The sequence below is a fragment of the Saimiri boliviensis genome, chromosome 7 (assembly GCF_048565385.1).
Source record: "Saimiri boliviensis isolate mSaiBol1 chromosome 7, mSaiBol1.pri, whole genome shotgun sequence".
Lineage (NCBI taxonomy): Eukaryota > Metazoa > Chordata > Mammalia > Primates > Cebidae > Saimiri > Saimiri boliviensis.
In genome coordinates this window covers 61,576,351-61,586,464 of record NC_133455.1, presented here as the reverse complement: position 1 = coordinate 61,586,464, position 10,114 = coordinate 61,576,351, and positions in this window count along the sequence as shown.

Here is a 10,114-nt window from a genome sequence, read left to right as displayed (position 1 = left end):
TGTCTTCTGATCAACAAAAACCCATGTATTTAACTTTAGGGTTTTTGCTTAAGTGGTTACTGCCTAACATTTTCGAGTTGTACAGATTATTAACAAGAAAATAACTTGTGATGATGGCTACCTTTATTTAATAGACAATTCAAGCATGATTGTTAATGAATACATTAAATGAATGTAAATGGGATAAAAACCTATAAATGACCTTTTTATCATTTCAAAAATATTTTCAGTAACCTAATTTTAGTCGTGTTAAGTAACAAATAATCATAAAATGTGAGTCATTTCTAGATAAGTTAAAACACTAGACTATTGTTAAATATAAGTTTATGTTTATATAGTTTAGCATCTTATTTTTATATAGTGTAAGAAAGCTAAATCTATTTGGATCTGTCAAACAAATGAGGAAACATTTTCTAAAAATTATGAAGTGATTTTTATCTACAAATACTGATATAAAAGAGTTCAAAATTAGGCCTTGGTTTTTCAGTGGAAATTAAGGCTACCAAGAATTAAAATTGTAGTTAGTTAAACCCACTAAAAGAAATGATTCTGTATACAGAGTGTATAAGGAGAAGTAGGATACATTTGTGATAAAGAATGTGGCAAAGAAGGCATGAGACAATGGTTTTTGTTAAAGGGAAAGTAATTTTGTCCAGAAGTTTTTAAAGGTTAAGTTGAAGGGATTTTAAAAAATAATAGATAAAACCGAATGAATATAGAAAGTTGGTGAAATAAAAAGAATGGGAAAAATTATAGGAGTTTATAAAAGGCTTACAGATATCTTGTCTTGTGTGGTTAAAACTAATTGAGATTGGCTAAGTCAGCATTTCCATTGTGCATACTACCCTCAGTCTTCCAGACTGGTGGAAGGGGGAAATGGAATAATAAAACATCAATCCATAAGGCCTGTAGAAGCATTTAGACTATTCAGGCTTAAGGCTCCTTCATTTACTTAACTTATATTCTACCCCATTTGGAAAACATCAGCTTTCTCCCTTTGAAATGGTAACAGATGCCCCATGCACATGGCTGAAGGAGTCTATGAACCAGCTCTCCTATGGTATTCTTCATTATCACCAAGGCGTTATAAGGGTCTCTCTAAAAATTCTAAATTAATTATAGGTTATTTTCACAGAAAGCTCCTAGGGGATGAAGACATTGAAATTGCCATCATAAAATTAATAAAAGGTGAAAGATTAGAATTATGGTAGTGACGGGGATTTTAAGACAGAGGCATGGGTAAATCATTAGATGTTTGTTATAATGATTTTCCTTTCTTTGACCTTTTCTTCCTCCATGTCTGATTCCTTGTACATGGTCATTTTAATAAATTACAGTTACTACTAATTAATTATCTTCCTATTCCTGCCTCACCAGACATACTGCCCACACGATTAATGAACTTTTTTTTCTCTTAAAGAACAATTCTCTTTAGGTCTTATAGATCTTCTTGATGGCTTCTAGAAGTTGCAGTGGTCAAGGAACCAAGAAGCTTTGGCCATTGGGGATCTCACTTCTGCAAACCTTCCTGCTAAGCTGTAGGCATAGTTAAATAATAACCTGGTATTGTTCTCTAGCTTGCTTTTCTATAGTAACTGCATATACAAGCACTTTTATGAAACCTCAGCCTGGCCTCTGAGATAGTTTTTCAGACTTTGCATCCAAATGAACCAGCTGACATCATTCAGAAAAGTGACCCTTTACCTCAACTCAAGAACTGACTCAGTGCATGAAGATAGTTTTGATACTCTATGATTTCATCTCCAACTACTCAGCAGCGCCCATTCCCTAGCACCCTCTGCCTGCCAAACCATCCTTAAAAATCCTAGCTTTTGAATTATTGAGGAGGTGGACTTGAGAAGCATCTACTTGAGTGTCTGCCTCACTAAAGTTGCCTTATAATAATTAAACTCTTTCTCTGCTGCAACACCTGCTAGCTCAGTGTTTTGGCTTTTTTTCTGTGCAGCAGGCAAGAATCCAATTAGGTGATAACAACATCAAATATTGTGGTCTCCAATCTGAAGATTTTGTTTATTGGAAAAAGCCATAAAATAAATAACTCTGTCCTACCACATTGGAACGAACCATATCCAGCAGCCCCACTTGAGTGGGCATCTTCATTACTGGAGTTCTTCAATACCTTACTCTTCAGATCAGGACAGGAAATAGAAGAAATATTTATTTGGCTACCTTCAGTAATAAAAACACTTTAATTTGGATTTCAAATTGTTTTATTAATAACTGTCCTTATTTGCATCATGATAGCAAGATGCTTAGAACTAATCCAACATGCGCAGCTCCTTTGTAAGCAGATGGCCTGGTTAAGATCCCATTGCTATGGGATCTTAATCATTCCTTTGAGTTGCCAATCCTTTTGACCTTGAGACCTCATGAAGATGATAAGCCATGGTGCTTCTTTTTCTCTCTGATGTGGAATGAGATTACCTAGAAATGAACCTTTCTGGTAAAGTTTGTCAGACTTACATCTAAAACGTTAATCTTCAATGCTTTCTGAGAGAAAAATTTTAATCAAAAGGGAGAAGTAAGAATAAAAAATAGATCAGTCTGAACTATGTGAGCTCTGCAAAATGTATCAGGCCCAGAGAGACATGAATATGAGATTTTAGTGATACACCCAGTCCGTGCCTATGCGTAATTGCTCGAAGGCATTTTATTAGTTCTTTTCCTCCCTGTGGTTTTCTGACTAGCTGCCTCACCCACCATCTTCATGTTCCTGGAATTTTTGATACAAAGAACAATGTATAGCAAATCAACAGCTTATGTTATTTTAATGTCAGTTCTTGGTAAACAACCAAGGAATTGCCTCTTCTTATTTCTTTTTTTCTTTTTCCTTGGCTGTGTCTTCTCCCGTATCCTGTTCTTTCCCTTAAAAGCCCACTTGTAGCTGCTGTAAAGTCGGAGCATATATTTAGGGCAACTTGAGTCCATGCTTCTGGGTTTCAGTCTTCAAACTTGGCCCAAATAAACTCTCTACTTATGTTAATTTTGTCTATTTTTTCTTTAGGTTGACTATCCTAGGGAAGAATTACTTACTTTCTGTATGCCTCCATTTCTTCATTTATAAGATTATGTGGGCTCAGAAAATGATATCCCAAAGGCTGGTGCTTTGACATGCTGAGATTTCTTAGACACTGCTTCGGAATCAAGGTCTAACTGTGTTCCTCCCCTTTCTCTACAACCCCAAGCTCAGGGAGGGACTCTCTGGAATTTCCTTATCTGATCAGGAAAGCTTTCCAAAAGAAATTCAGTGGTCTTAAACTCCCTCCCTAAGAATCTCTCCAGAGATCAACCACTGAAGAAAAGAGACTAGGAGTCATCACCATGCCCAGACAGACTTTTAATCTCTTCTTTCAAAAGCTGCTCCAAAAGATTAATTGAGGGACTTCATCTGCATAAGACAATCTTTTGCCTGGGTGCAGTGGCTCACACCTGTAACCCTTCTATTTTGGGAGGCCGAGTCAGGTAGATCACCTGAAATCAGAAGTTCAAGACCAGCCTGGCCAACATGGTCAAAACCCATCCCTACTAAAAATATAAAACTTAGGCATGGTGGCAGGTGCCTGTAATTCCAGCTACTTGGGAGGCTGAGGCAGGAGAATCGCTTGAACTTGGGAGGCGGAGCTTGCAGTAAACCGAGATTGCAGCACTGCACTCCAGCCTGGGTGACAGAGTAAGACTCTGTCTCAAAAAAATAAAAATAAAAAAAGACTTTGTTTCTGTGCAGCTCTGCCCCTCACCTTCCTATAATGTCTATTTCAACTTCCCAGGTCCATACAATCTCCCTAATGATTTACTGCACCTCAAAAGATGTGTCTACATTCCCTATCTTCTCTCTCTTCTATGAAAAATGGCATAGAAACTTCTATACCATATTGGGTTGTTTAGCAATCACTGATTTTTCCTCAAGCATGTTAATAAATTTGTATGCCTTTTCTCCTATTAATTTGCCTTTTGTCCGTTGACTTTCAGCAAATCTTGAGAGGGCAAAGAAGCTCTCTTCACTCCTACAATGAAATAATCTCCAGCTTATTTAGTTTTAAAAGAATTAAATAAGATAATGCAGGTAAAGCAGTTCAGAGTAGAACCTGACATGTAGTAAAACTAGTTGCTAATGATTATTAAGTGCTTATAATGTGCTAGGTCAAAAATATTACGTATTACTATTCCTCTTTGTCAAACAGGGAATGTTCAAAGAGTTAAATTTGGCAGATGAGAATCTACAGAGCAGGGAGTTTGCCCAAACTCAATACTGAATACAAGGCATCTGAATCACCTGGAAGACTTGTTAATAAAACAGACTGCTGGTCCCCATCCCCAGATTTTCCTATTCAATAGGCCTGGAGAATGCTGTCTAAGAATATGCATTTCTAACAGTATCTCAAGTGATGCTGATGCTGCTGGTCTGGGGACCAAACTTTGAGATACATGAGCATAAAGGTGAAGAGGCCACATTTTGTAATCAGAAGGATTCATATTGGAAGCTGAGCTTTAGTACTGGATGGTCTTGGGATAATTAATTTGTCTTTTTAAGCTTCAAATTCTTTGTCTCCAAATAGGTGTAATAACAAGAGTTGTATGAAGAGTTGAATCAGACGAGACTTATAGAACACTTGGCACACAATTAGTGCATAATATGCATTAGTCGTTGTGCCTATCCTGCTAACTTTTGGGTCACGCTCTGGTCTTTTCTGTGCTTCTACCTCGTTATCTGTAAAGTGAGGATATTTATTATCTACATGGTATGGCAGTTGAAGGCACTCAAAAAGTTAGCCTCAGGTGCCTTTTATTTATTATTATTTTTAAACTTATTTTTGGTTCAGGGTTGTTATCTAGGTAGGCTCCTGTCACAGGAGTTTGTCATGCAGATTATTTCCTAGTACCTTGGGTGCCTTTTAAAAGTAAAAAGCTCTGTCTAAATCAGTGGTCCCAAACCATTTTTGGCACCAGGGACCAGTTTCGTGGAAGAAAAATTTTCCATGGACTTGAGGGGTGGTGGAAGGAGCAGGATGGTTTCGGGATGAAGCTGTTGCACCTCAGATCAGCAGGCACTAGATTCTTGTAAGAGTGCTCAACCTAGGTCCCTCACCTCCGCAGTTCACAGCAGGGTTTGCATTCCTGTGAGAATCTAATGCCACTGCTTATTTGACAGGAGGCGGAGCTCAGGCAGTCATGCTCTCTCACTCACTGCTCACCTCTTGCTGTGCAGCCTGGCTCCTGACAGGCCGCGGACCAGTACCAATCCATGGCCTGGGGCGGTGGGGGTGGGTGTTGGGGACCCCTGCTCCAAATGTTACAGCTTTTTTTTTTTTTTTTTTTTTTTTTTTAAGATAAGAGTTTTGCTCTTGTTACCCAGGCTGGAGTGTAATGGCGCGATCTCTGCTCACTGCAACCTCCGCCTCCTGGGTTCAGGCAATTCTCCTGGGTTCAGGCAATTCTCCTGCCTCAGCCTCCTGAGTAGCTGGGATTACAGGTACGCGCCACCATGCCCGGCTAATTTTTTGAATGTTACAGCTTTCAGTGACCATCCTAGCCGTTGAACTTCTGGTCCCCCCTTAAACAGGTCTTGGAATGTCTTCCTCTTGGGTTGAATTTGAAAATCCTCTGTTATTTCAAGAGGTCTAAGGCTCCTAATAGCTCTTTCAGACCTGACTCTCACCTTAAATGTTACTCTCCAGTTGTCTTCTGTTCTCCACCAAAGCCTGAACAAGGTAGGAACATGCATGTTATTTCTCCTTCTGTCCTGGCTTACCTTTATTTATTGCTGATTTGTTATTCTTTGCGGGTAGACAGTTGTTTTCCTCCCGCTACCCTCTGTTCTGAGTTAGGGAGAAATGTCAACCTCTATGTCGACTAAGTTAGCGGTCATTAGAAAGTTCTTTAGGAAAAAAAAAGTCTTAAACTTTTTAAATTTATATGTCTTACAAATGGTATTATCCGATTAAAGCATAGACTTAGAAATGCTCCCTGGTTTCTGAGCTTCTCCACTCTTACTGCACTTTGTTTCTATCGTTGTATTGTCAGCTTTTGTGTTTTTGTTGTTGTTGTTGTTGAACTCTTTGGCAAGTCCTAAGATACAGAAACTTCTTGGCTACCCATGATTTGCGGCAGGATAATAGAGATAGGAAACATATTTCATTGCCGACTCTTTCTTAAGACTGAAATAGGCCAGGCGCGGTGGCTCATGCCTGTAATCCCAGCCCTTTGGGAGGCCGAGGCAGGTGGATCAAGAGATCGAGACCATCCTGGCCAACATGGTGAAACCCTGTCTTTACTAAAAATATCAAAAAATTAGCTGGGCTTGGTGGCACATGCCTGTGGTCCCAGCTACTCAGGAGGCTGAGGCGGAAGAATCACTTGAACCCAGGAGGCAGAGGTTGCAGTGAGGCAAGATTGCACCACTGCACTCCAGCCTGAGAGACTCCGACTCAAAAAAAAAAACAAAAAAAAAACTGAAATAGATGCCAAGTTTCTTCCAGGGGCCAAAACGGAAAGTAATTTTATATTAAGATAATTTACACAAAGGTCGTTGCATTATTAAAATTGTTGAAGAACAGTTATTCATGACACTTGTTAAAGACAGGCAGGCTTTATTTAAGAGGGACCATAAGTATAAGGATATCTACAATGGGGTTTTGCAGTGGGGCAGAGAAATTAGATTTCAACTTCAGCAAGGACAAGTGGGGGTTAAATAAAAAAGGAAAATTAACCTTTCTGTTTAAAGCAGGAGTGGGATGGGAGGTCAGTGGATGAAAACTTACTAAGAGGAAGAGGAAACCTCAAAGGTAAAGGGACTTCCTGCTGAAGGCAGGCCAGGGCGATAAGATAGCAAGGGTGGGTAAGGTACGTAGGCTGGGGGATTTTCACTAACCTGACTTTAAACTGGAGTCTTTAAGGACAGAGAGGGAAGCTCAAGGATGGCCCTAGTCAGGCAGAGGACACTGAGGAATCTAACTAAAGTTTTGGTCAAAGGAGAAGTTATTGTTACAACGAGTTTTAGGGAAAAAAAAAGCTTCATTCATATCAATAATTCTCTATTATAATAGTAAATTTTTCCTTGAAAGGTACTGGATCGGGAGATATTTTAGTGAGCATGGCCTTTGGGGTTTGTTGCCTCTTTTGGTGTGGAGGTAAATATTTGTTAACTTCTATACAGTACCATCCCAGTGTGCTTTTCTCTTATGACTCAGGCTTAAATTCTACCAGCTAATTTTTATTCTTCTATTATGAATGCTCCTTTTATCAGCAGCATCGAAAGTCTTGCCAGTTCTCTGAAAATCTAGCTGTAGAAACTCTTCTGGATTCTAGAGGGTTTGATATAACAGTTTCAATAATGTTTTCTAATAGTATTGTGTTAGAGACTCCTGCTTTTTCCTTTTATATGTGATATTTCAGATTTAAGGTTGTGATGACTTTTGCTCAGGAATGACTCTTAAATACAGTCTGAGATTTGTTTAATATATTGATGTTTCCAGACATAAGAGATACCAAAAAAGAGGATTAACCATGCAAAACGTTGAAGGTTCCACTGACACTTCTGCCTTAGTGTTGGAAATAACTATTGTGTCCATTGGCTTCTGAGCAGCCTTCTTAAACTCCTGACCTCCAACGATCCTCCTGCTTCAGCCTCCCAAAGCACTGCGATTATAAGTGTGAACCACTTTGCTGGCAATGAGCAGCATTTTTATTTGTCTGTATGTACATATGGACAGGTCCTCCTCCTGAGTAATAGGAAAACCAGATCTGATTCCAGCATTATCTTAGTTTGCTGTATCATCTTTATTTATTTTTATATTTTAAATTTTTATTTGCTGTATTGCTTTTAAACTTGTGTCTTAGTTTCCTACATTCTTGATCCCAAGTTGGCCCTTGCAGCTCTAGCATTTTATGATTATGGAAGATACATCAGCAAAATTACCAAGTGATTAGTTCAAATTGCAATACTCTTTTTCTTTAACAATAAATTCTGTAGAACACATAGCTACTTTGAAAAAAGAAAATCTAGCTTCATAGGTCAACTTATTTTGTTAACCCACTTTGAATTCAGAAACTGTTTTAAAAGGAAGGGTTGCTTTGATTTAATTATTTCATTTGTAAATTTGCCACATAACTTTTTAAAAAAACAATGGTTTCTGGCTGGGCACGGTGGCTCATGCTTATGATCCCAGCACTTTGGGAGGCTGAGGCCAGTGGATCAACTGAGGTCAGGAGTTCGAGACAGCCTGACCAACATGGATAAATTAACCAGGCGTAGTGGTGCATGCCTATAATCCCAGCTACTAGGGAGGCTGAGGCAGGAGAATTGCTTGAACCCAGGAGGTGGAGGTTTTGGTGAACTGAGGTCACACCATCGCACTTCAGCCTGGACAACAGGAGTGAAACTCCAACTCAAAAAAAAAAAAAAAAAAAAAAAAGACAGTGAAAGGTTTCTGTGAGCAGGTTATAGAAAAATTAAATTTTTGAGTTGTGAAGGACACTGATCTTTCCACTAAAATATGAGAGAAGCAAAAGGGCAAACTTATAACTCTGGAAGTAGGCACTGTGGCCCTTTACCAAATGTCACACGGTCCACAAATGTGTGAGGTGTCTCTGAAGGGCTCAGTGGCAATCCAGCCAGGGCAGTACCTCTGAGAGTCCACCAACACTGTTGGTAACAGATGACATTTTGGTTATTAATGAAGTAAAGAACTGAAAAGAGGCATTTAGTTGGAGACGGTCAGCTGGACAGTCTATTATGTGTACAAAATACTGTAGATACCAACTCAGTACTTAAAGGATTAAAGGTTAAGACAACTATGTTCTTCATGATAATGTCCAAGATTTTTCTCATTTTAAAGCAGTCACTTTTGGCCCTTCTCCTGAACAGACAGATGACAAAAACTGATAAATGAGGAGCAGGTGAATAGAAGACAGAACACTCTCCTTCAACATACTACAGTTTTATTCCTATGCTAGTGAGAACGAGTGCAAGATGCTATATAGATTTTTTTGATCAGTGACAAATATAAAAATATATTGAGCAACTACATAATCTAAATGGAAAGACTAAGGAAGTTTTTTGTTCAAATAGAGTTAGTTAGAAACACAGTATTGTAGGTGGATGCTATCATATAAAAAAATAGAATCATCTACTGCCATCTTAACTGGATTTTTAAAGAAAAAATGATATTAAATACATAAAAGTGCTCTATTATAGAACATAGTAAGTTCAGTTTCTGTATTTACTTACATTCTTTATGCTTCACACAAATGAAGGAACAGCTAGATTAATCTCCATGGACCATAGTGTTATTGGACACTGACTACCTAACATCCAAAGTATCAGACCGGAGCAATTTCAAGAAGTGTGTGTAGAATATCTGAGAGCTGTGAACTGACTTCCACAAGGTAGGAGTAGAGACAAGATTAAAGACTTGGTTCTTGTTCTTGAAGAATTGATAAGCGCAATAGTCCTGCGTGGAAAACCAGAAATACGCTTCCAGTAGAGCACTGGTGAACTCTCTTGCCAGTGTGGCAGATTCGGACATTCCACCAAAGGCTGGTGCAGACTTTCCTCCTAACCTACAGATGGAATGCCGTCCAACTCCGCCACAAGCTCAAAAGCCACAGTTGCATGTGTTCCTTTCATGATGGAGTTCTTATCTGTGCACACAGCTATTAGAATATCTCAACATAACTGAAAGTTTGTTCTTAGCGTGAGGATAGTATTTCTTAAAACAGCTATACCAATCCTTCTTTTGACTGTTCTAGAAGGGACACATTGCATTTGTCTGACATTATTCACAGTTTTGAATAACTTATTTTGGTGTCTTATATAAGATCATGTGAATTGGCATACAGGTTATAAAAATAATCTTTGGTAAACCTGTTAATCTCTTATTTCCATTACTTAAGCCTCTATTTTTGGAGTATTCACCAACAATTTCTTTGTTTAATAAGTGCATCTCTATAGATAATCTTTTAAAAAATAAAATGCCTTATTTGTGTTGCATACATTTATTCTGAGGGAGCCTCCCTACAAGTCAAGAGTATTCTCTTAGCCAGAAATACTTCTATTGCTAGAAACATTTTTAGAACAGAACAGATTTTTCCTGTT